The 25,897-nt window shown below is 36.7% G+C and overlaps 1 long non-coding RNA gene across 1 annotated transcript in view; it reads right to left on the reverse strand.

Moving 5' to 3' along the window:
• LOC139828302 (uncharacterized) overlaps positions 1-25,897 on the reverse strand; it is a 136,392-nt gene that overhangs the window by 3,833 nt on the left and 106,662 nt on the right. The window contains exon 5 of the long non-coding RNA XR_011739772.1: positions 5,033-5,109. This is a non-coding gene — a long non-coding RNA (uncharacterized lncRNA). The remainder of the gene's footprint in view (positions 1-5,032; positions 5,110-25,897) is intronic.

Raw genomic sequence — 25,897 nt, forward strand, 5'->3', positions numbered from 1 at the left:
AAATACAGGATCTTTAAGGAAGCAGAGAAAAGCTTCATATGAGTCATTTGAATAGATATTTGAAAAAAATCTAAACTGAAGGGTTAATTAATAGACAAAATCATCTAATGTGTTTAGGCCCCTTCTTCAGCTAACCTGTCACAGTAGAGGGAACCATCCATCTTCCCCCAGGATGGCCTTAAATGAGAAGCTTGTCTGCCAAAACAAAGATTATGTCCTTCTTTCAAGGAAAAAATCAGATCACCAAGATCTTAGGTCCAGTATTAGGATCAATAAAGTTTTATAAAGATAAATGAACTCATGTTTTCTTATAAATGTAGCTTTTTTTTTTTTTTTGGTCTGAAGTATTGTAGAAAACACAGCAATTGGTAAATTCAGCGGAAAAATCACCACTGTGGCAAATGTGTGCATATGCATAGCTTTAAGTTCATTCCACTTGAAATCAGTGACTATTAGCAGACAGTACTAGATATGTATTAGCACATAGATTAGTATGTATAGATTAGTACAACGTATTATGGCATCCTGGCCCCATTATTTACTTGGTCTTTAGAACTCCCGTGCAGAGCACAAATGCTACTTCACTTATACTTTTCAATTGTGCTACTTTGCTTGGTCTCTGCATCGAATCATGGTCCCTGTTACAACTCCTGTCCTAAACACAACTGAACATGTATCATTAGGAGAACTTTCCTTGCATACATGCGATGGTTCCGCATTCCCTAAAAAAAAATACTGTGAATCCAGATGAGAATTAATTCTGATTTTGAAGGTCACCTTATGTCAATGTTAATTACTACTTGATTCTGTGGATTTGGGGGGCTTCATAATGATAACAGTACATTTCCTGTAAGAAGTGTCACATTCTGAAGGACTGCAGTAATACAATGCAATCACAATAGCAGACGTAGTTTACTCAGTCAGGAGATACAAGCACAAGTGTTTCTGATTTTAAAACTTGCCACAGGGAGTAAGTGAATCACAGTAAAGCTGCTGTGCTGTAAACAGCATTGCAAGTAATCTGCTAAAACATCAAGGCCCCCGCAATCAAAAGGTCGACAGTCATGACTGAAGTTACTGCAACATAAGAGAATTTCAATTGCATCAATATTTTAAAAGAAGCCAAGTCAATACTAGTTTGAGTTCAGTGGTACCAATAATTACTAAATCATCTCAAGACACATTTTATAGAACATCCAAGAGTCTTGTAGAACAATGATACTGCATTTTTTAAAATCCAGGTATTTATTTCATCATGTCATACATTTTCTTAAGTACTTACATTCCTTAGAAGCACGAATCTCACTGATTTCAAGTGGTGTTTTTGCTTCTACATCACTTAGGGGATTCTAAATATCTCACTTTCTGGCATAAGTTTCTTAAATATGCTTCTCGTGTTTTGGATAATTATTTCACCTAAAGAGCTCCTGAAGATTTTTTAACCTCACTTCTATAACAGCTTCCAGCGCAGTTGGTTTTGCTTATGAAAAATAACATGACTAACATATCACTTTTTGAAATCTAAACATACTACATGTCTAAACAGTGAAAAATCCTAGGCTGTCATCTCAAGGGTTTTATTTAACTCAAACCCATAATGAAATGCTATACACAGCAAAACTAAAATCAGACATCGTGTATTTGATAAAACTATCTGGTGTTCGTCGTTTTAAACGAGCACCTTTGATTCAATTCAATTCAATTCAATTGAATTCAATTCAGAATTTAAGAATCTGCTTATTAGACTCTTGGCAGACCTTATAAAAAGCTGCCAAAACTTAATTTCCATGGACGTGTTTCACAGTCCCATTTAACACTAAAAGAGTTGATTATGTGGATTTGGAAAGCTAATTTATTCTCTTTAGAGCTTCTTTGTGCAGCTCCAAGTATAAACAGACACTGAAATTTCCAAATGTTTCAATACAATCCCACTTCACTTGACCATTACACTGTAGAAAATTGCATTTGTGCAAGAAGTGAACTGAATTCTATTGATCCTATAAAAAAAAATAAACAAAAGAGAGGACAGTCCCACCACCACCTAAGTAAACCAACCCCCTCCCAAAAAATAAACTTAGGCAGGAAATATACCACTGAATACGGTTACTTCATTAGGAGCATCCCTTAATTTGGGTCTGCATTTTACCTAATGTGTAGCTAACAGCCTTGTTATTAATCATGTCTTAACGTAAACACTTTGAAGCTGTTGCTACTCAGTAATGTTCATTACAAATAGTCCCTGTGGGAATCACCAGCTTATTTCATTGAAACTACTGCCTGCTGTTAATTGCTTTTAGGAAAACATGAACAAATTAACTGTGTTTTAAGACACAGTGGTGTAAATTTATATGCTTGTGTGTTTGATTACTAGGGACTAACGATGTTCCTGATATTCTGCTGTTGCACTACACTATCTGATAGTTGGTAGCACTAGCCTGTTTTAATCAATAACGGTGTTACCAAGGTTAAAAGAAGAAAATATGGTTTGCAAACGATAGTGTTTACCATGCTGGCTGAGACACAGTGTCATTCTGGGTCATGCACAATTCATTTTTAAGTTTTAAGAATCTCTTGTGTGAAAGAAGTTATGCTCTTTAGTAGGGATTATTGATGTATATCAACTGAGCAAATAAAAAAATCCAAGGTATTTTTTTTGCTATGACAGTGGCGTAAACAGGATGTGACACCTCGCTGTTGAAAACAACAGTTTTCCATAGTTAAATGAAGTATGTGGCCTTGTACAGACTGTAATAGCATCCAGTTAAAATAGTGTGATAAAGAGTATTTAATTTAAATGTTTTCATTCAAAACATTAGTAGAAACAGCCTGCAGTACAATTTTCACAAGGCATGTTAAAGCAAAAAGAAAACTAAGTCATGTTTGCAACAAATACATGTCGAAAAATAAAGTTATTTATTCCTTTCCTTACAAAAACCTATAGCATGCTATGACATTCCTGCTACTTAACTGGGCTTCATCACAGGTGCCTAAATAAAGTCCCTTGGAAAATATGTGTCTGCAATCCAAAAATCAAAAGGAATTGGGTAAAGAGTAGTCTGGGAATGTATTTATGTCTCATTAAAGAAATGATTATTTTCTCCCCTATTAGCACAATGGATCCTGAGCGTCTAATTTGTATATGCAGTATAAACCTCCGACTTTTTGGGGAACCAACATTTCAAATTCAGATAGATGTCTAAAAATGGGCAATGAGATTGTCATTAAAATTATTATTTAGTCACTTGATCTCAAAGAAAAAGAGACTTGTAACCAAGGACTGGGATACTAAAAATGCTGGGACTGTTTCTTTTGCAAGGTAAGAACAAGATGACACTCAGAACTGGAAGTAAGTGAACTGCAGACTCATCAAAGGTAATAGTACAACACAGAAACAGAAGCATTGCCATTAATCACAGGACTATTCAAATATTCAAGAAGGATTAGAATTTGTATGAATTACAGGAATGTTCATTTATGATAGTGTGGGAAAAAAAACCAACAGAATTAGGGCAATGTAAAAAATAGATCTAAACATTGGTTCCTTTGAGGCTAAAGCCAATTGCTACTTATTAGGCATTAGGGAAAAACAAGCAGATTGCCCTAATTATTCTGTTGAATGCTCTACTGAAGCATCTGTGACTGGCATCTCCTGGGAACTGGATACTGCACTTGATGGCCTCCAGATCTAATCCAGCATGGCCATTCCCTCAGTTCCAGCTGAATTAGTATCATCTAAATTCTACATCTTAGATATGAAAATTATGCTGAGCTGCATTAGATCACATTATTTATGTTTCAGTAACGCCTTGTAATATTGATCTTTAACCATATTCCATATTTAATAAGTAGTCCTGCAGACTCCATTTAAACCAAAAACGTATGATTAGGCAAATGCATGCTTGCAGCAGCAAGGAGCCAATGGGCTCAAAACAAGCATGGTGTTTATATTCATGCTTAACTACATTAATAGAAAATTGTGTTGTGGATACTGAAAATATTTTGGACTGTGCTGTGTCTTAAGGATCATTCAGTCTGTGTTAAAAATATTTAACTAATGAAGTATAAATTAATTACACTTGCAAAGCACTTTGTCATGCTGTAAGCGAATACTAAGTATTCACTTTCTGTTATTAAATCAATAGCAACTAGTTATAACACTAACAGAGTAAAAACACTCTAGGACTTCACAGACATGCTTGTGTCAATTCACCCACTTCATAGATCATGCAAAGAGAACTTGACTGAGCCATACTATTTCTAGGCTGATTTAATTGCTTTAACAAAAGCTCACAAAACTACACAGTCCAATGTATACCAGAAACAGTTGGAAACTAAGCTGCAGTAAGCACTCCAGTGTAAACCATTTCTGAAATATGAGTGAAATTTTTTTTGTAAATGTAGTGTTGCAGAATGTAAGGAAAAATACTTAATTTTCCCAAGCTTCCAAGCATATTAGAATATGTTGTTAGTACTGAATCTTGTACAAATCTTAAGAAATATGCGGTCACCATACATTTGGGTAATCGCAGTGAGTTCCAATATATTACAGTTAATAGTTCGAGAAGCATATGTTTTCCACTACAGTCATTAATCCTTCTAATAATAGTATTCTGCGTGAGCTCAGCCAGATCAGAACCATCAGTAAGTGTTAAAACTGTTGTTACGAGTTCCCGAACAGATTGCAAAGGACAATGAAACTCAGTTCACATTTCAAGTTTCAACTCTGTCATAATAAACAGTATTAAAAATCTCACATTAGCTTCTTACCAGATTCTCAGAAATAGATTAATAAAAATATTTGATCAGACACACAAACCTAAATTATTATATTATTACCCCATATACATTTAGCCTACAACACAAGCTTACATTTTTTTACATTAATTATAGAACTGCATCCCACACTATTATAAATTAGACACTAGCAATACTCTTCATAGTATGCTTGGCCTTCTTTGTTAGAGCCTGAGGGAACAAAAAATTCCCCACAAAACAGTGGTTTTTTTCAGTTTCTATTAAATAGGAAGATTACCTGCAAGTTGATGGTCCTGATTTTAAAGGGGAATAATGACAAATGAGCATGATGAGCCATGCTGATTATGTAGTTACCTAGGACAAAAAAAAGAAAAGTGCTGTTTCATATTACTGGTTAATTGAGATTTGCTTGTGAAAAAAAAAAGGAATTTCATTTTACTTATCCCTGGCCTTGCTCTCTCACCGTTTTTCTGGCACTGGATCTAATTAATGATCATGCAGCCAATAAGGTGAGTTGGTTGAGCCGATATGACAGAAATCCACGGAACAAATTAATAGCTTTCTAATAAATCTACAAACTGAACAGATTCCCCTCAAAGGTATGTGATCAGTAGACTCTGTGCAAACGGAAGGAATCCACAACTGAACCATGATAACATCTACTTGAAGTTATGCTCAATTTAGAGTAATGTTAAACCACATCCTGAATTTGAGACGACGGAAACATAATAATGCAATTCTGTATTGATTGTGGCTAGTAATGCGCATTACAGAGATTGCCCTGAAGTGGCACATAAAAACCTGTGAACCAGCTTTCATGCACTAATTCTGGAAGAGGTTCTATGATCACGATGTCTGATGAAAAAGACCACAGAGGGAACCTCGTGCCAGTCCCCCACAAGTCTTTATATTTCTAAGGAGACACAGTAAATACTGCTCTTTCTGAAAAGTACTCTAGTGGTGCCAAAATGTCACAACAGTGACAAAATCCAGAAGTGTTTTTCCACCACACTGGTAAAGAATTATCACATAGCAAAATGAAATAAATATACACTTTATCTCAGTCTAGCCTCTCACAAATCCTCGTTTTCAGTCTGCATATGGATGTCTCCAAGAAAGAGTCCAGAGCAGAAAAACTAGATAGTAAATGGATATTATATTACCAATGCCAGCTTTTAAATTGTTTATGTCAGAATCAAATGTGATGTAACCTTCCCATTTTATTTGACAGTGAATTGAAAAGGTTTTAAAATCGTAGTGGCTGCATATGGAAATTTGGATTTTAAAAACAGTACTTTTGTCAACCAGACATAAGCATTTCTATATATTTGAGAAGAGCTGAATTAATCTGGCCTTCTGTTTTATAATTTTAAAAGAAAATATACCTTAAGTTTTATGCTTGTAATTTCTTGCCTCTTGATTTTCTCCAAGAACATCAGGCATGAAGAGATGAATTTTAAGTCAAGTTTCCAAAGACAGTCTGTGAAAGGCAGCTGCAGATGCTGCTCCATTTTCCAGACAGTCTTAGTTTCATCAGGTGAGAAACCCAAATCTGTGAATCGTTTTGGCAGTCACAGGCTTTCCAGAATAGAAGCCAACATTCAGTTTCTGCAGGAAAGTTCTCAGAGGGAGAACATGTCTTTTGATTCCTGAAGTAAACCACTTGTTTTGAAATTTACTGAATGTAGTCAAAGAAAATGTACCTGACTAGCAAATTACTAGGAAAAGACAAATATGCTAAGTGGTCTGCAATTAAAAACAAAATCAATCAATATTTAATTGATAGACTAATTAGTTGAATGTATGAAGCTGGATGGAATGGTTTGACCATGCTTATTTAATTGATTCATTTTAGCTATTTTATTAACATTCAATGAACGTAGCCCCAAACCCAGAATGTTCTCTGCTAAAAAGACCATTACATCTCTGCATAGGCAGAACTTTTCACCAATTTAAATGTTCCAGAATGGATGGAACAAAGTAAACCAAATATGCTTTAAAAACTTCAAAATTCTGCCACTATTTCTGAAGGAGCCCTCGACTTACAATTCCTGTGTGCATTGTATTTCCCTCTAACTTTAATCTTAACTGAATTGGTAAGTAAGCAATCCCTTAGTTCAGGAATGACTAATTTGTTTATAGCAATCTGGAGCTAGTGCTACGTTCTGTAAGAAGAAATACCAAGAGACACATCAATTTTGCTGGTTCCTAGGGAAAGCAGAGATCAATTTTTCAGTGAGTCTTCAAGTTTCTCTTTAATTCTTTAAAAATAAACCCAAAAATTATACTCCAAGAATACAGCTAATTTCCAAAACAGTAACATGAGGTGTTTTTTTCCATATCTTTCCTCCAACAATTTACTCCAGTTACTCTTCCCTCTCTGTGTGCCCAGGAATCACTGGTTACAACACTATTCTGACAGGCAAACCTCACACTTGTGTCATTCCCAGACCAGCTCAGTGCTAATGCGGCACAAAGCGTGACATCCAGCCTGACTGGCAGATGCTGGTCAAGGTAGCAGTCACGTTCTGCTCTTCCATTTATTACTGGGCAGTGTACAACATTTCCTTCCAGTCCAAACATCAGTATTTTCTACTCCCAGCATACACTTTGTGGCTGTTGGATACATAGATTTTTCTCATGATGAGAAGAGAAAGGAGAACTGCAATGCAAAGAGGGAACACTAAGTCCTGCATTTTCCTCAATTACATTTTGCCTGTGCACTCTTTTTACTGAGCAGCAAAACTGATTTTTTAAAAATGACATTAACTAAAAATAATTTATCCTCTGCTATTGCAGCATTTACGTGAACTACACTACCAGAGAAGCGTACCCTTACTCAAGGACACCACGCACTGATAGCAGTGACATCCACATCTCAGTAGAAGCGGGGTAATATCAGAGTAATTTCATAAAGTTCGCATGGGCATATCTGTGATTAGGCTTATGTACCCAGGATCAGACTGATGTACTGATGTTCATGGCAACTTCTCACTGCCTGCTCCTTGTAACTCATTGAAGCACAGGACATGCTTTATGACTTCACTGACAAAATCAATTGTTCTTCCTGTTACATGTCACACATTTGTCCTCATAAAGCATGAATAAGTGTCATGGAAAGAGAAATACCTCCCAGACAACCAGTGAAATCCAGGAGGAGCTGAAAGCAGCAGTAACTAATACACTGAGGCACACTTGAACGGGACAGCTTAAACTCTGGTGTGTCTCTTATTTCAAGAAATTGCTGTAGTCACTAGTTTTACCCTGAAGCTTGCCACCAGCGATTAATAATATTTTAGTGATACCATGCAGTCTGCAATATTCTCCAGACCACCCATATCTAGAAACATACATTTACTGTCCATGTCATCAGTGGCACAAAGATGCCTGATTTCTGTTAAACCCAATGGTTTGGGGAGGCTGTGTCTATATATCTAGCAAAGCCAATACACACACATTACAAATGCTCCTGTTTCAGATGACCTTTAGGCTTCTTAACATCCTAGTTCATCCACATTAAGAAACACTTCATGCCTGTGATAATACAATAAAGAAACTGGATGACTGCTGTCTTGTCAGATACTCAATGACTTTTTCAGTTCTGCACAACTCACCATTTCTTCCTCTTGGAACCTTCACGTTGGACATGTAAGATCTACTGCCAGTGTAGGCACTCTCTGTGAAGGATCACCACCCCGCCTCCCTAAGAAAAAGTCTTGCCTAAGGTACAGCAGGCTAGCAGCTTGTCAAAATACCAGTTGAAACAGCAGGTTCCAAGTCATTAAATCTCAGTTTATGTTATACTCCAGAAAGTCCTGACATAGCAGGAGGGTGTGCATTACTGTTTAGGAAAAATAAGAAAGACAGCTGTTGTACTGACCTCTGTTCATTGGAACCTAGTCCACAATACTAACAGCTGCACTAAAAATGTCTCTAAAGTTTTATTGTGGACTCCACAATAATAAAAATGGAAGGCAAATTCATGAAGATTCACATCACCAAAGACTGTACATTTGTTGATGGGAAAATGCTCTTGGGGGTCAATTAATACTGACCAAAATCCGTGTCTACCAAAATCAAATTATTCCTGACCAACCTTAAGGGGAAAGAAAAAAAAGAAAAAGACTGATATTCTAATCCAACAATTCTTAAATTATCTGGGAAAGCTTAAGTGTGGGAACTTCAATATTGAAATAATTCAAGAAACATCAGAAATATGTGCAGCTCTGCTGCAATTAGCATAATTAATGTAGTTTGACACTTCTAGTGTCTGCAGGAATTAGCCAAAGCAGAGTAGTCTATTTTTTAATGGTTAGTATTATGTTATGGTTTTAGGGTTGACTGGGCATGCATTTAATGCTGACATTATAAAATAATTAAATTAAAACTTAAGGAAGAAGAGGGACTGTCACTTCCAACTGAAATGGGAAGAAGAAAATGATGGGTAAACAAGTCACAGTAACGAATACTGGAGGAATTTATACAGCTATGGTCTTGTTCTACTAGGGACTGTGAATTCCAGATATTGAAAGCTGATGCATAGCTCAGCAAACACCAAAGACTCTGCTCAAATGAAGTGTTCACCTCTGCAGCAAAGCTACTTAATGACATCCCATAAAACAACGTGGCTGCAAATCCCCCTTTTTCTTCCTTCCCTTCAAAACTTCTAATGTAGAACTGTCGTGGAAGTGGTTAAACATCTATTCAGTTCTGCCACCTTTATTGTTGCTTACAAATTTTTGAAAGCTGATGACGATTTGGCTGCAATGAGAATTAACTGTATTTTTCCTATACTTAGGAAAAAGAAATAGATTATTTCCAGGAATTCTTTATCTTTCCCATTTTCTCTTTTTGTGCCACAGTTGTGGCATTATATTTGAACAACCTGAAGGAACAGTTGTTTTTGGCAATATTGTTCAGGACATCCAAGGACAATTAAGCTTTTGGTTTTACCACTTAAGATAGTTATTACTTTGTAAAGGGTCTAATGATTTAGTAGCGCTTTTTGTGAACCCTACTATCTTGACTTCATCTGTGCATAGCACTATCACTTCACCCCGTGTAGCGCAAGACGCATAAATCTTGGAAATGTTTCCCTGGTGGTTAAACAATTAAAAATCCTAAATTACAGAGGTAACTGAACCTGTGTGTAATTTTAATGTACTGAAGCCAGTGAGGCTAGTTAAATGCTTGAAGTTGCATACCGTTTTGCTTTACCATATAGGAAACTTCAATTCTGTAAGACTATGAAGAAAATTAACTGGCTTTTAAGAGTTCTCTGATAAGATTCAATCCAAGATACACTTACCCGCACAGCATGGGAGTATTTGCTCAGGGGCATTCTGTCATCCTAACATTGTCACTGATGTTTCACCCATCTTGCTGAACGAAGTATTTTTCAGACACCTATCATCAGAGTACGCCATATGGCATGTGCCATCTGGGGCACCTGGTCTGCACTGGCTGATGATCATTACCATAATTAAACACATTTTATCTACCTCAAAGAGATGTCAATAGTAATGGACTATACTGGTAACACAGATCACTAGAGTATACAACGTACACATACTCATGGGATTGACAAGGCATTTGGAGAGCTTCTAAAATATAGGTCATGTGGTAAAAAGTAGTATTAGGGTCTCCAGAACACTCTTTTCTTCCAATTGCCCTGATTTTAGCTTTTCTTTTTCTACCATTTATTCTGCATTTCACAATTTCTTAATAGCAATAATTTCCAAATCCCATGAGGAGTTTGTATACATTGCATATTCAAACACATCGCAGCACTTCTGCAATGTGTCTGCACAGTATTCACTGCAAAAAATTACAATCCATTGGCAAAATTTCAGCCAATGCTGAAAAAGGAGTACATGTTTGGGCCTTAAAACACAGAGTAACTGGAAAGTATTAGCTAGTTAAAAATGGACTACTTACAGATAAATGGAAAGGGATATTATACATTCAAAAAAAAAAAATACAACATCTTCTGAATTTAGAGAGTCCTTGAAAGATTTCTTACAAACCAAATTGGAAGTGACAAAAGCATATTATTTTAATTAGGATATAATTGAATAAATTGACTTGAACAGATTAAGTATTAACTATTTTAGAATATTTAGGACAGCAAGGTCCTTTGTGTAGTGGCAAACGTGAAGTAAAAAACCTTAGTGCACTGAAATTGGTCCACTTGAGAGGAAAATACAAGTATATGTATACAGATACAGGGGTGATTAAAGGATTATGAAAATTATTAATGAAAATAAAGAAAGATTAAAAGCCACTAGAAATTGATCACAGCATAAACCCAAGGTAGAAATAAGAAAAGCTGCACATCTCAGTTGTGTCTCCCAGCAGTGGCGAGGGAGGCAGAGCTGCGCACGCTTACCGAGATGAGTGCACCGTGGAGCTGTGCAGAGCTGGTGTTTGACATACGGAGGGGCTGAAGGAAGGACCCGCACACTGAAATGTAGGGTACTGTCAAGATTGTAAGAACTAAGCGGTTCCAAACAAGCTACCAACCGAGTCACCGCTGTTGTAAGGGATGGGACAGTAGTAGTATTGTATGTTATACCACCAGATAAGAAGAGTAAGTGAGAAAGGCTACATCTCTGCTAGTAAATAAAATTGGTTATGAACTTTTTTCTCTTAAATTCAACACAGAATATCCATATAAAAGCAGCACAAAACTATCTACCCTAGCAGAAAGGAAGAAAAGAAACTAATACAAGTCTATCTATCTGGACTTGGAATGAGCTGCCTGTAATATTTCGTTTTAAAAATGGACAATTAAAAACAGTCATCTTGCTGATTATTTCTTATCATTAATTATATGGTGCAAAATTAATATTATTATGATCTTCGAACACAAATATAAGCAGAGCATTTCCTTCCAAACTACTGTTGTTCTTCCTTACGGCAAAAGTGGAAAAAAACTATATTAAAAGAATTTGGCCTCCAAATCCTCTGGTTTTCTTTCTTTGAATTATTTTTCTTCCTTCTTTGCATGCCTTGTTTTCTGACTGAAACGCAATATACAGTGACACATCAAACCATGGTCAGAGGAGGAATCTTAGGTGGGATGAGAGAAATAAAAGAGTGATACCGAATAGAAGGGAAAAAGGAATCCACGGTGAAAATCCATAAATCATTTTTCAAGATCTCTCTGTTGGCACTGTACAAATACCACTGGCATCTCATTTAATTCTACTTCAAGGCTTAAGCATTTCTGCATTTTGCATTCTTATTCTCTCCAGAATTTTCTTCCAAGTCTTGAGTTTGCAGTAAACATATTTGCAGGTTACAAGTAAAACACCCTTGCTGAAAACAGCAGTCTAATCGGCCACTCCGCCTAAACAAAATCTCGAAACATCATCATTCAAACGAACCCCAAGTAAACACTGAACACCCATCCAAAACTGATGGAAGACATTCGTACTGGAACATAAAATGCAGGCAAGCAAAAAATCCTGGCTGAAGTTTAAACTCTGCTTGTGAACAAGCAAAATCTGATAGAATTTTCTCAAAGCTGGATGTGAAAGTTTTTGCCCTGTGATTTGTAAATATTTTTCTGCCTGGCTCTTTGCTATTGCCATTTCAGTTTCTGAGCTGGAAAAGGTCATGCGATTTCCAACGTAACAACTGTCTGACAAACCCCTGCTGAGTTGCCCCCAAAAACCCAAACCAACAACAACCACCACCTCACAAAAAAGCGCAACTTCAACCCTGCCTGTGGGTTCACAGTAAGTTTAATGATGGGAAAATGAGTCAAGAAATATCTTAAACTGCAGGGACTGCCATGAATGGTATGGCCAGCTGCCTAAAATACTCACGGGTCTGCACTGAACCAAAATATGACTGTTAGAGCACACAAGCACGCAGATTCGTACTCTATTTTAATAGATTTCTTCTGTATTTTTTCAGTTGGTCAAACTTCTTCAAACTGTAATTTATGTTCATTTAATGCTCTGACAGTTCAGAAACAGCAAAGGAAAGCCAATTCAGACAGAATTCAGACAGCTATATGCATGTGTGAAAATTGTTGTTTTACGAACTAAATTGGTGAAAGTAAGAGTACAGCACTTCATATGTAATAAACATTAGTTGTAATGAGAAAAATGCACTTTGCATTTAAAAGAATTACCTAATATTTGTATATTAAACATCTATACATTATTCCTTGTACCGTCTACACAAATGGAGCCATTCTAATGAGAAAATATGCAACTTTCCTCCATAATCCAGGAAAACAAGGTTAATTTTCCAGAATATAGTCATCTTTATAATTATACAATATTAAGTGATTTTGTTACATGCATCATACCACCGGTGTAATAGAAGAATTACAAAAAGAGACATTCTAGGTCATCCCTGAGGCTGCTGTCTGTTTATAACCTGCCCCCCTCACCTCATTCTCCTTTGCAGGGATCACTTCTGCCAGAAGACTCTAAGTATCTCCCTTAGCTAAATCCCTCAACCTAAACTCCTCCAAAATAAGTCTCCCCTGAAGCCCCAGAACTCTTTCTGCAGCCCTACAATTTTTGATGAACTGCCTCCTGCAGCCAACAGAAGGGCCAAACTCACCAAAATGTGCATATTTTGCCTAGATGCAAATCTGTACTGCTATTTAATGACTGCACACAGATTCACTGATGAACATGGAGCCACAGACTACGGGTCCTCCTGCTCTTAAAGCACAAGTGCTGATACAACTCTCCATAATCCTCCTGATATCCCAACCAATAGCCTGCCAGAGCATTCACCAAAGTACACACATTTACTCATCATGATAGTTTGACAAAAAGCCGAAATATAGGGAAAATTATTTCATAATGAGAGTAGTTTTAATGTGTATTTATTCTAATAAATTATAGCAAAGGCATCCAGATAAGCTTCTGACAAAACTCTTGTTATTATTCCTAGGCATCTATGCGGAAAAAAAAAGGTGGGATTTCATGATACATAACAGAATTATCTAGGCTATTCAGAACTGTAACAGGACGTTTGTCACATATGACAGATTCATAGTGCTGTTACAACAATGTAAGAGTGACTTTCCCAACCAAATTACAGCGCCTTTTAGTGTTAAAATGACTACTAACCATTTCTAAAATGGATGTACACTGATTACCATTTCAAAAACATAGTAGTTCTCCAGCAATTTGTCCCTTTGGGAGTTTGAGGTTATTATTACCTTTAATTTCATTACAAATCAAAAAAAAGTTGTACCTAGTGACATTGTTTGAGTGGAATTAATTCTCTTCAGAGAAGCACATTAGAATTATTTATTTTCTAAATTTCATTTTAACAAACATAAGTATTGTTAATTGTTCAGAATGACTTGCGAAACAGAAAGGTCACTGTATTAATAATGAGGATGAAATGATCTAAGTACCATGTGATTTGACAGGAATAATTACTATTAGCTTAATGAAAATTGCAATTAGGAATCATCACATAGTTATACTATCTCCATCTTCCATTTTTTTCTTTTTTTTTGTTACACTTGAGAATGAACGTTAGAAAAGACAAGTCAGAAAGAGAAGGAAATGAACTCAAGGTAAACAAGGCTGATTTTTTTCAATAATAGAAAACTGGCGATTGATGCAAGGGAGGATATATTGCTTTGCTTTATCTTGTTACAGAATGTCAGTGCAAAGAGAGAAGATTTCTGAAGAGAGAATAACCTACATTGCCATAGACTCGTGCTTAAACTGTGGAAATGTCTTTGTTTAATGGCTTGCAGTTGTGAATAAATTGGAATCATTAAGGATCAGATTTTGAAAAGGACGCAAGAAATGTTTATATGATGTCTTCTTGCAAATACTCTAGAACAACAATAAAGGCACAAGAATGTGCAGAGGTGATTATATAGAAAAGTAAAAGGGATGGATTTTTCAGTCAGTCTTCATAAGGTCTTTTACAGAACAGAACAGTGGTGACATAGCAGCAAATGAAGAAAACTGTTTGAATGCCGTGGCTTGCAGCAAAATGACTTAAGAAATGGAATCCCTTCAAAAGGCTGTTTCTGTTTTCTAGAAGCAAACAGAAACTCTGTCCTCCCCCCTGCCTGAAGGAAATCCCAGCAGTTCTGCTAGGATTAGTTCTGATTAGATTTTGACACAGCCGTTCAGTCAGGACATGCCATATACCCAGTTACACAGGGCTGGATGATGAGCTTTTCTGAGTGTGCAAGTTTTTAACAATGCCAGTATTTAAATGTTTTTATCAGAATCAATATATAAGGTGACTCCACTGCAAGATGGGCTGGTTATTTCAATTCTTCTTGCATCATAGGTGGCCAGAAAAACACTATTTAACAACCCTCTAGTGACAGCTTGTTTCTCTACTGAATAAAAACAATGTGTAGCATCCACTTGTTTCCTTTGCACTAAAAATATAAAGAATATGCTTAGATTGAAAAAGTCACTTCTGTAAGAAGACTGGAAAAATAACTTCTAAAATTAAACTTTCTCTTTTAGAGGACGAAGTATTCCAGTTCCATGTGTGCTGTACACTGAAAGACAGACATGAAGTATGGATCAATAAAATAAAGTAATTGTTCATCAAAACTACAAAGATAAACCTAAAAGCTGTGCAGTGAAGCATGGAAAGGCCTATATTTTGTTCTTGAATGTCACAGAGAAAAATAAGTGCTTCAAAATAGTAGAACAAATGGTTGAGATTATGCAAGAGTCTGACAAAATCAAAATTGAATTGTCTAGTTTATACTAATCGGCCTATCACATATTAGCAGGTGGTGGATGAACAAAGGTTAATGTAGATAATAAAAAAGAATGCTAGCTTCAAAATATGCCTACACTGATCTGTTATAAAGTACCACAGCAGTAACACTTCAGAAAGTTCAATTTCAAATGGATCATGGGAGGGATTAGTAAAAAATATAACTGCAACATCTGAAAGAGGTTCTGCAAGGATAAAAATATATTATCAGAACCCTAACAACAATAAACATATGTAACAGGATATATAAGCAGTCCTAACACCAAACCTTAAGTAAACATTCCAATTAATAATAATATGAGGTACAGTTAAGTGGGCTGTGAAGATGAAGACTAATGTAAGTCATTGTGACATTTCTAGTAATTCACCATTCATAAGAAAGAGATCAACTAAAAGCAGCTTTCCTACAGGAAAGTATTTTGCAAGACCTTCCTTACCACACAAGGTTCAAATTCATGTCTGTCCTACAACGAGTTGATCTGCACAAAGCACAATCAAAGTCTTTAAGGTATTTAAAAAGTGTAATACTAAGTAAAGCTGTTATTAGGTCTATCTTTACATCTGACACTACAACTGTATCTATGCAAATACAGTGCTATTATCTGTTTGCAAAAACACCACTAGCCTGACCATTTTTTACTAATAGTAACAGCCATATTTTATCATGACTTTAGATAGGCATAAAAGAACAGCAAAGAACTTAAGGAAGAGAACAGTAACAGCTCAAAAATGTAACGAATTGCATCTCTCCATAAAGTATGTTTATCTAATACAGTGACTTTTGTTTCCCTACTGGGTATTTAAACAATGGTATCTGAAGAGCCTGTTAGTGTAAGCCATGAATCATAAGTCAGAAAACAATTATCTCTGACTTGAACCATCTGCTTTCTTGTGAGGGGATACAGAGCAACTGAGAAATTCTGCTGTCCTTTGGGTCAATCAATAGCTAGAGATGTAATGGGTTTAGAAAGATACACAACAAAATCAGCCTGCAATCTATTTCTTTTAATACAAGATCTCTTTGCCTTTTTTCTACTATGTCCTTTTTAGAGATGCACATGATGACATTCTTGTTTTCGTATCTTTGGCTACTCTTTATATGAAATTGAACAGATCAGTCAACTGATACCTTCAGAGAAAGAACCATCAAGAGAATTAAAAAAACAAACCAACAAACAAATCCCCACCCACCACAAAACCCTATTTAAATGTCTTTACTTCACTGGGAATTGTCTGTAGTGGAAAAGTAGTGTAAAAGGTCACTATACACATTGTTCACTCTCAGCCCGAAATGCTTTAGATCTCCTAAAAAAATCTGCCTTTAGAAAACAGAACAATTTTAACTGAAAAAGGAAACAATGATGAAAATAGTTGTTTAAAGAAAGTAAAAATACTTTTAAAATACAGTGAGATAGTTTCTATGGTAATTTTTCTCGGTAATGGCACTGAAATTACAATAGCGTGTTTTGATTTTTTTTCCTATGTTTACCTTTCATGAATATTCTTGCTCTTCTAATGAATAATCATGAAGTGCACAGAACTGCAGCTGTAGTGAAGCCAACAGGTATTTGCCATTTACTTTTAGAAGACAGTATCAGTAAGAACTACGGATGCATTCAGCCTAGCATTGTGTTTTTAACCATGGCCAGATGAGGAAGGTACCGTTACGTAAGAGCGTAAGGCAGGGATACACTCATGACTGAATTCTTCTTGTACAACCTTTCTATATTTTGGTAGTCACTCAGCATTTGGACAAGAACCAGTAGTCCAATAAATTTTAATTTAGCATTACAAACTATTTGCAGAAGTTTTTAGAATTACTTCAAGATTCCTCTTCTCCCCCCTAGGTACTATTAGGTTGGTGCAAAAGTAATTGCAGTTTCAGACTGTGAATTTTACATCATTATAACTAGGCTCAAAAACATCAAAATAGGAAACATTACAATCTACACATTTTTGCCAATGAGAAATAAGTTTGTTTATTCCTGTAGCATAAAAATCCATGTTTGGAAAGCATTTTTTACACTCTGCTTGTAGAAGTGTTTTCCCTGCAAAACATTGTCAAGATTCTTGAAGAAGTGGTCGGTTGGCAAGAGGTCAGGTGAATATGGCAGATGAGGCAAAACTTCATAGCCCAATTCGTTCAACTTTGAAAGCGTTAGTTGTGCGATGTGTGGTCCGGCGTTGTCATCGAGAAGAATTGGGCCCTTTCTGTTGGCCAACACCAGTTGCAGACGTTGCAGTTTTCGGTGCACCTCATCGATTTGCTGAGCATCCTTCTCAGATGGAATGGTTTCACCAGGATTCAGAAAGCTGTAGTAGATCAGACCGGCAGCAGCTGCAAGTCTGGCTTTGGAGGTTCTCCTCAGTCCAACCACTGAGCCGGACATCACCGGTTGTTGTATGAAATATGCTTCTCGTCTCACGTCACAATCTGATCAAGAAATGGTTCATTGTTGTTGCATAGAATAAGAGAAGATAACACTTCAAAACAATGATTTTTTTATTTTCAGTCAGCCTGTTACGTACCCACTTATCGAGCCTTTTCACCTTTCCAATTTTCTTCTAATGCCCAATGACTGTAGAATGGTCAATGCTGAGTTCTTCAGCAACTTCTCATGTAGTTGTAGGAGGATCAGCTTCGATGATTGCTCTCAGTTGGTCGTTATCAGCTTCTGCTGGGCGGCCACTACACTCCTCATCTCCAAGGCTCTTGTCTCCTTTGCGAAACTTGTAGAACCACCACTGCACTGTACGTTTGTCAGCAGTTCCTGGGCCAAATGCCTGGTTGATGTTGAGAGTTGTTTCTGCTGCTTTATGACCCATTTTGAACTCCAGTAAGAAAAATCACTCAAATTAGCATTTTGTCCAACATAATTTCCTTAGTCTAAAATTAATTTAAAACAGCAAGTAATAAGTCAGTAGCAAAACCACATAAAGCGAGAAGAGCACATTAAAATAATGTAAAACATAACCGCATTTATGTTAAGCATGTATTCCAATATCAAATGGCAAATTTCAGCAATGCAAATACCGCAGTTCCTTTTGCACCAACTTAAGAGATAAATGCAGTGAAAAAGCAAGCATTTACAATATTTTTGTGAGCATTCATATTATAAATGTGGTGCTAGCAGTTTTGCATCCCCACAGAGAAACATTCCATTTGAACTAACTAGACAAGCAACCACAATCAACAAACAGCTCACAAGCAAGCAATGAGAGCTAGAGTAATAGTTGCATAGGTTGTAAACTTTCAAATCACTGAAATATCCCAATTTTGACAGATACATGCTCTTAACTGGCCAGTAGATGACTTCGTACACCATGGATAGCATTTTCATTAATTAGGTTTCAGTTCTGTGATGAGATATGAAGTATTTGGGAGAATGCAAATAACTGGAATTGCCCATGTATACTTTATTTATTATAATATATTTTTATTTTAATGTAAAATGGGGGAAGACCTAATACAAGCAAAGCTTTTGTCTGGGTTTTACTTTGTCCCATACTGTGCAACTTTACCAAATTCATCCCTCCTTAAAAATTAAAAAAAAAAAAAAAAGAAGAAAAACCTTCCTTAGGCTTGCTGTACTATACACACAGCAATAAAAATCATGGACCTAAACAACAGAGGAGTAAGAACTACCAGTATCTAAATATAAATCAAGTATGTATTCCAGCCCTTCTCTGTACTGGTCATTTTATTCTGTCCTAAACCAATTTTAAAGTTTGATTTCCTTTCTTTTCAGTCCTGGACAGGCTTTTGTTGTTTGATCACCATAATTTGGGAGAGATTGAAAGAGACATCCTAATGAGGAATTCTGCAACGGCTGCTTGCCAAGAAGTCAATCAAGTGATCTCTTTCAAAGTCTATCACTAACCTCATTAAACTAGTGAGAAATGAAGCTGTGACTTTCTCAACCTCATTCCCTGCAGGCTTCTGAGGCACTGAAGGGCCAACAGTGAGGAACCCAGACTCATCATCCCCCAGACACGTGCGGACGGCTCACTGGCAAAGGTCAGAGATACCATGAATCTATTAAGGTCACAGAGATTAAAATGCCTATAGGGGTAATACCCCTTTAAAGACTTACATTATTTGCATGTAGTTTCCTATGTAAAACTCAAGTGAACCTAAGAAAACGTCAGCTCCAGCTTTCAGGATCCCAGCCTGCTGCCAGTTACTACCCTGATGATTTGTCCTAATGAGTAACAAACAACTGTTACTAAGTGCGTAGCAAGAAGCAAAAAGACTGGCAGAAGCCTTTGTTTAAAGCACAAGTACTCTACAAGATAAGCAAACCCAAAGGAAGTTATAAGAAAGAACAGCTATGTATCTGGCGGATTATAATTGTGTTCTATTCACCTTCCTGCTGCAAGCAGGCATATATAAAGTTTACTACTACCTCTTTCATATCTGGCATACCATTGTCTGATCGTCTCCTGTTCTTTCCCACCTGATCTTACGGGTATGACTTCTCTTTAAAATGGTACACAGGGCACCACATTTCCAAGAGGAATAATAGAATTTATACTCTAATAACTGCATTAAACTTACAAACCACAGAAGAAATTGTCAAACAATTGGTATATACCAACAAAATCTCAGAGACAGACTTCTTGAACTGCATAGGTCCCAATGCATGCTACAGTGATTGCAGCTCTCTGAACTAAAAGATCTTTCAATATATATATTATAGAATACTTGTCCACCCATCAACTCATAATCTTCTGGAAAAGTTCACTAACCTGCAGAACCTTTATAATTTTTTCTTACAGATGAAGTCATAATAAGTAAGAGTTAGTAATTTGATTAAAGACTTTCTACGATGAAGAAGGTTCCTTTTTTTTGTGATCATAATGTTCATTCAGTATGATGTCCACTCACATGCTGAGGTCAAGCACAAGGCCTATGCTCTTTCTAAGACATACTGAATCCCACAGGGCTCTCCTTGTATAAATCAGATTGTTCTTCACATCTTGCAGCACTAAATCATGAGTGAATAATGTTACCAAGAGTTAAAATTAGACATCAATTCATTTAATGGAAGCATCTAAACTGCAGTCAGAGAAATATTATCATGTTACCAACCTATGACATATCGTGAATCATACTGAAGATTCAAAGGTTTCAAGTATATACTCCTTGAGCCACAAATTCTTGGCAGGCTTCCAGACATTTTTAATATAGTCAAGATAATAAGAATGCGCACACTTTTAACTGTGCTTTTATCCTGAGAGAAATATGTTAAATTCAATAGGATTCAAAGAAGCTCTCTTACAAAATTGTAAAGCAGTTTGATATTTCAATAGGAGTATTTCCTACTTAAGATTTTTCTTTAATTCATCTAGAACATACAGGCATTCCTTTAAGATAAAATTAGAAAACAATCACATCTTACTATAAATAAGAAACACTATATAAGATTAATGAATGTCAGTCCCACACAATGAAATTACACAATTTAAAGGAAAGCATAATGTTACACAGATACATATTTTAGTGTTGGTTTAACTAAACTTAACATGGGCATCACATTCTGACCAGCCCAGTTGTGATATAATATTTCACAGGAGAGGGATGTAGACATAAGTGGGTCCCAAAAGTCTTTTCCATACTAATAGAACAGAGAAGCTCTTAGAAGAAAGTGAGAATGTAATTTCCTCAGCACCTGTACATCCAGGAAACCTTCACGAGAAACCTAAAATTTAAGGATGAATCTTAAGCATTAAAAATCTGAGTGGATGTGTATGTTAAATTCTTCTTTTTTATCAATTATTCAATAATAATCAGAATACTTTGTTTTCTGGTTCAAAACCAAACTGGTTTTGTGTTTGTTTTGCATCTGCATTGTTTTTAATTAGCTTATAGTACGTTTTTTAAAGGCTCTCTTTCTCTCAAACAGAGAAAATGATCTATGCATAACTGCAGCTGCAGAAGCTAGTGAGATTCGGATACCTTCATCATAGCTGAGGCAGAGGGTCACAGGCTGTGTTTTACCTCCCACTGAAGCTAAAAACAGAACTCTTTGATTTCACAGTATTATGAATAAATCTATAGTGAAAATCACTCAATGATACTATCCAGAACAGTGTGGATCCTGATGTCTTTACTGGCATTGCTGTTGCTATAATTATTTTCTCATTATTTTATTTGGAGTAGTCTTCAGATCATCAGCCACAGGAAGTTATGCAAGTGCATAATATATTGGATGAGAAGAAAATACTTAAAAACAACTTTGGCAAGGCTCAAGAAAAGCATCTGCAGAAATGTTTAGATGAAAACTGGCAGCCCAGCTCCCAGATTATCCTGAAATCGCTACTGAAGTTTCATTTAACACTGAAGGTACTCATACTAGAAAGAGACATCAGTTTTTCACTGTACAGGTCTCCAAAGATTCAAATACCTAAATGTAACTCCGTTTCATGCAGCATTGTTTAGCAGCTTTTCACATGAATTGTTTTTATAGGCTGTTCCTAGTTTAAATTCATTTTTATAATGCCTTTCCAAAGGATATGAGAGGATTATACATGCTTAGAAGCACTTCTGAAAATGTTAATTTCCCAGGTTAAAAAAGGGAAAAAAAATGTGGCCCTAAATTTTTTGTTGTATCACTACTAGGTATGTACAACTATGTGGGGAACTGTACTTCACTCTGCTAGCCCGAATCTCTCTTGCCTTTACTGTATTCTACCCAGCCACTGAAGTCACAGACCTAACTGCCGGCACATCCCTGTCAGTCCTTAGCTTAACCTGGCAGCATCTTTTGAATCTAGGGCTTACTCTGAATTCTATCCATAGCCCACACACTGTCCTGCACTGTTTTTCACGAGAACTTCCTTACTTCATCTGGGAGCACTTTGCTTTTAATTAAAAGATGCATTTGAGCATTTTAACCTCTGCTGATGCTGTCTCAACTGTTCCCCTAGAATTAGCACTTTTTGATGCTCCACCTAAAAGCAGCAGTGTGGTTCATCCAAGAACTTCAAAAATTATAAACTTATCCAAATTCTTTTCTAATTTAAAAGAGTTGTGTTTTACTATGGGGCATGGGGGAAATCAAACTTGTACTTTCTTCTGAGATACAGAATCCTACAAAACACTGGCATATTGCTCTGCCACTTCCAACAGGAACACCATTTCAGTCTGACCTGTTCTGCTGCTTTTCTTGAAATGAAATAAATTTCAGTAAGGGAGTATATGCTGTCACAGTACATCCGAAAATAGTGTGTACGAGGGCCAGCACTGAAGAGAGTTACAGCTGAAATGCAATCAAGGGTGTTCTGCTGCAAAAACTCATTCAGAAGGCATTTGCCAAGGAACAAATCTGAAAGCCTTTCCTTGAATTCCTGAGACACCTACAATTGCATGAGCAGGCATGCTGTTCCTAAGGCTGCAGTTACAGGGCTTCCTGACTTTCAGAACTATGCAATAAATACCTAATTCTGATTTTGAGTGTCTTTGCTAATTATTTGTAGTCAGCCCTGGAAATATACAAGCTGAATTTTCTTCCTAGTCAATTCCTTTCCCTCTCTTCCAGTGCCCTTAGGGTACATATGTACATTTATATGTATTGTCATTAATTCCTCAGTTTGAGTGTAACTCCTCTGTCCCCCAGACCATATTCTTCATTCTCTCTGTATCTGAAGAAGAGGGAGAGGCTGAGCCTCTAGTAACCAAAACATAATTAATTATAATAATAAAAATTAAACAAATAATAATTAATAATTATGTGGTTTCATTATGGCTCAAGTCTAATATAAAAAATATCTTAGCTTTGGTCTTACTTTATGGAATAGGCAAGAATCTTACAAATCTGTGGCTCAACACACCCTTGGCTTCACCCTTGACAGTGGTGAAGTTTTGCTACTATGTCATCTTAGAATCTGCCAGTTTGGATGGCTATAAAATGCATATAGTATGAATTTTTAAAATGTTGATTATGCATTGTCATCCAGAATATAATTTAATTATTGTATCTGGTGTGAAGATATCTAAGTTGCTTCAGAAGTAACAAAGCATATGAAACCTGAATTAAAGTAAAACTCTCTCATGGAGTAACATATGTCTTATTAATATGATGCAGAAAAAATTATTGTGACATAATGGTGTTTTAAAATCAGAAACACTGACGCTGCATTACAAATGATCCTATCTCTCTTTTTACTTTATATTCATGTAGTCTTAAGGATTTGTGATTTTTCATCTCCAGGCATCCTTAAGCGTGCTTGAGAACTAGAATAAATGTATGCTGAGAAGCCTTCTTGAACCTTAAGACCAAGGTCACCCAGAACTCCCTAGGAACTGCTATTAAATTCCTCATGCACGTTCTTTATTGTCATTTCAGCACGTTTATGATAAGAATATGGAACTGCCTGCTTTGAATTATGCTTCTACTTGCTATCTGGTGGCTTGCCCGTCTCTATTAATAGCACATCAGATTTCAGAGGATAACACAGTCTGAAGTGAAACTCTCTCAGAATTAAAAAAAACCCTATCCTTGGACATTAGTTTAAAATATGAACTAGAAATATTTGTTTTTAGCTTAAAAAACGATTACTGGGAGTTGATCTAGGGTGCTAATTTAACACATCACAGCAATTTTATAAGCTGTAAATTTTCATTCTGGAACACCTTGCTCCTATTTCTTGAGGAAAACATTCCCTCTTTTATCTGGATGTGAACACTATATGAAGATAAATTACACACAAGTTTCCATATAGCACCACACCCCCAACTTCTGATACAGCAAGTGTTCTCAGAACTGTATTAACAGAAAGACCATAACATATTAATAAAACAGGGCAGGAACTTGGGTTTATGAGATTATTCTTAGCAGGTATAATAAGCCAGAGGATCCAAAGTATCTTGTTACGTATTTTGTATTGAGATAACCAAACAACCCTTTTCAAAAAAGGAAGTCTACAGTTCATTTCTGAGGGTAAATATTTTAAAGCACTTATCTGACTTAGGATCACAAAACCCTAATGAAAATCATCAGTATGGCTTAACACGAGGTATTTAGTGCCTGGTTTTCAAAGGTAATTATGAACTAAGAGATACACGTAAGTATCCAGTGGGATCCTCTAAATACCTGCTTTCTACATATTTTCTCTCCATGTGGGGCAGAAAATGAGGGGAAAAGAATAGTAGGTCAGTTATATTTCCAAAATGTCACCTATCTCAGCATAATTACATTAGCTACAATAAAAGAATACAACTTGAAACACAGCAATGTATGTGACATTAACATACAAGAGTAAAATAATCCCTGCAATGAATTCCACAACAATCTAGACATGTGAAAAGGACTGGAATATGTGATAGAATGTTCTGTATTGGAAGGGACCCACAAGGATCACCGAGTCCAACTCCTGTTCATGCACAGGACAAGCTCAGACTTCACCCCATGTGTCTGAGAGTGCTGCCCAATCATCTCTTGAACACTGTCAGGCTTGGGGCTGTGACACCTCCCTGGGGCGCCTGTTCCAGTGCTCCACCACCCTCTGGATGAAGAACCTTTTTCTAATGTCCAGCCTAAACCCCCCTTGTCACATCTTCCTGCCATTCTCTCGGTTCCTATCACAGATCACCAGAGAGAAGAGATCAGCACCTGCCCCTCCTCCTCTCCTTCTGAGGAAGCTGTAGACAGTGATGAGGTCTCCCCTCAGTCCCCTCTTCTCCAGGCTGAACAAACCAAGAAACTTAAGCTGCTCCTCATAAAACTTCCCCTTCAAAACCTTCACCAACTTCGTAGCTCTCTTCTTGACACTCCTCCAGTAGCTTTATATCCTTTTTATACCGTGGTGCCCAAAACTGCAAACAGTCATAGAATCAGAGAATCATTTCAGTTGGAAGAGGCCCTCAGGATCAAGTCCAAACATAACCTAACCTAACTCTAGCACTAAACCATGTCCCTAAGAACACTGTCTAACTGATTTTTAAACACCTCCATGGATGGTGACTTCACCACTTTCCTGGGCAGCCTGTTCCAATGCCTGACAATCATTTCCGTGAATAATTTTTTTCCTAATATTCAATCTGAACCTCCCCTGGCACAACTTGAGGCCATTTCCTCTCATCCTGTCACTTGGGAGAAGAGACCAACACCCTCCATGCTACAACCTCCTTTCAGATAGTTGTAGACGGCGATAAGTTCTCCCCTCAGCCTCCTTTTCTCCAGGCTAAACAGCCCCACTTCCCTCAGCTGCTCCTCATCAGACTTGTACTCCAGACCCCTCACCAGCTTCATCAACTCCTCTGCACTCTCTCTAGTGCCTCAATGTCCTTCTTACGATGAGGGGCTCAAAACGGAAGACAGGATTCAAGGTGCGGCCTCACCAGTGCAAAGCACAGTGGCACAATCACTTCTCTAGTCCTGCTGGCCACACTATTCCT

This window comes from Patagioenas fasciata, chromosome 6 (genome assembly GCF_037038585.1).
Source record: "Patagioenas fasciata isolate bPatFas1 chromosome 6, bPatFas1.hap1, whole genome shotgun sequence".
NCBI classification, from domain to species: Eukaryota; Metazoa; Chordata; class Aves; order Columbiformes; family Columbidae; genus Patagioenas; species Patagioenas fasciata.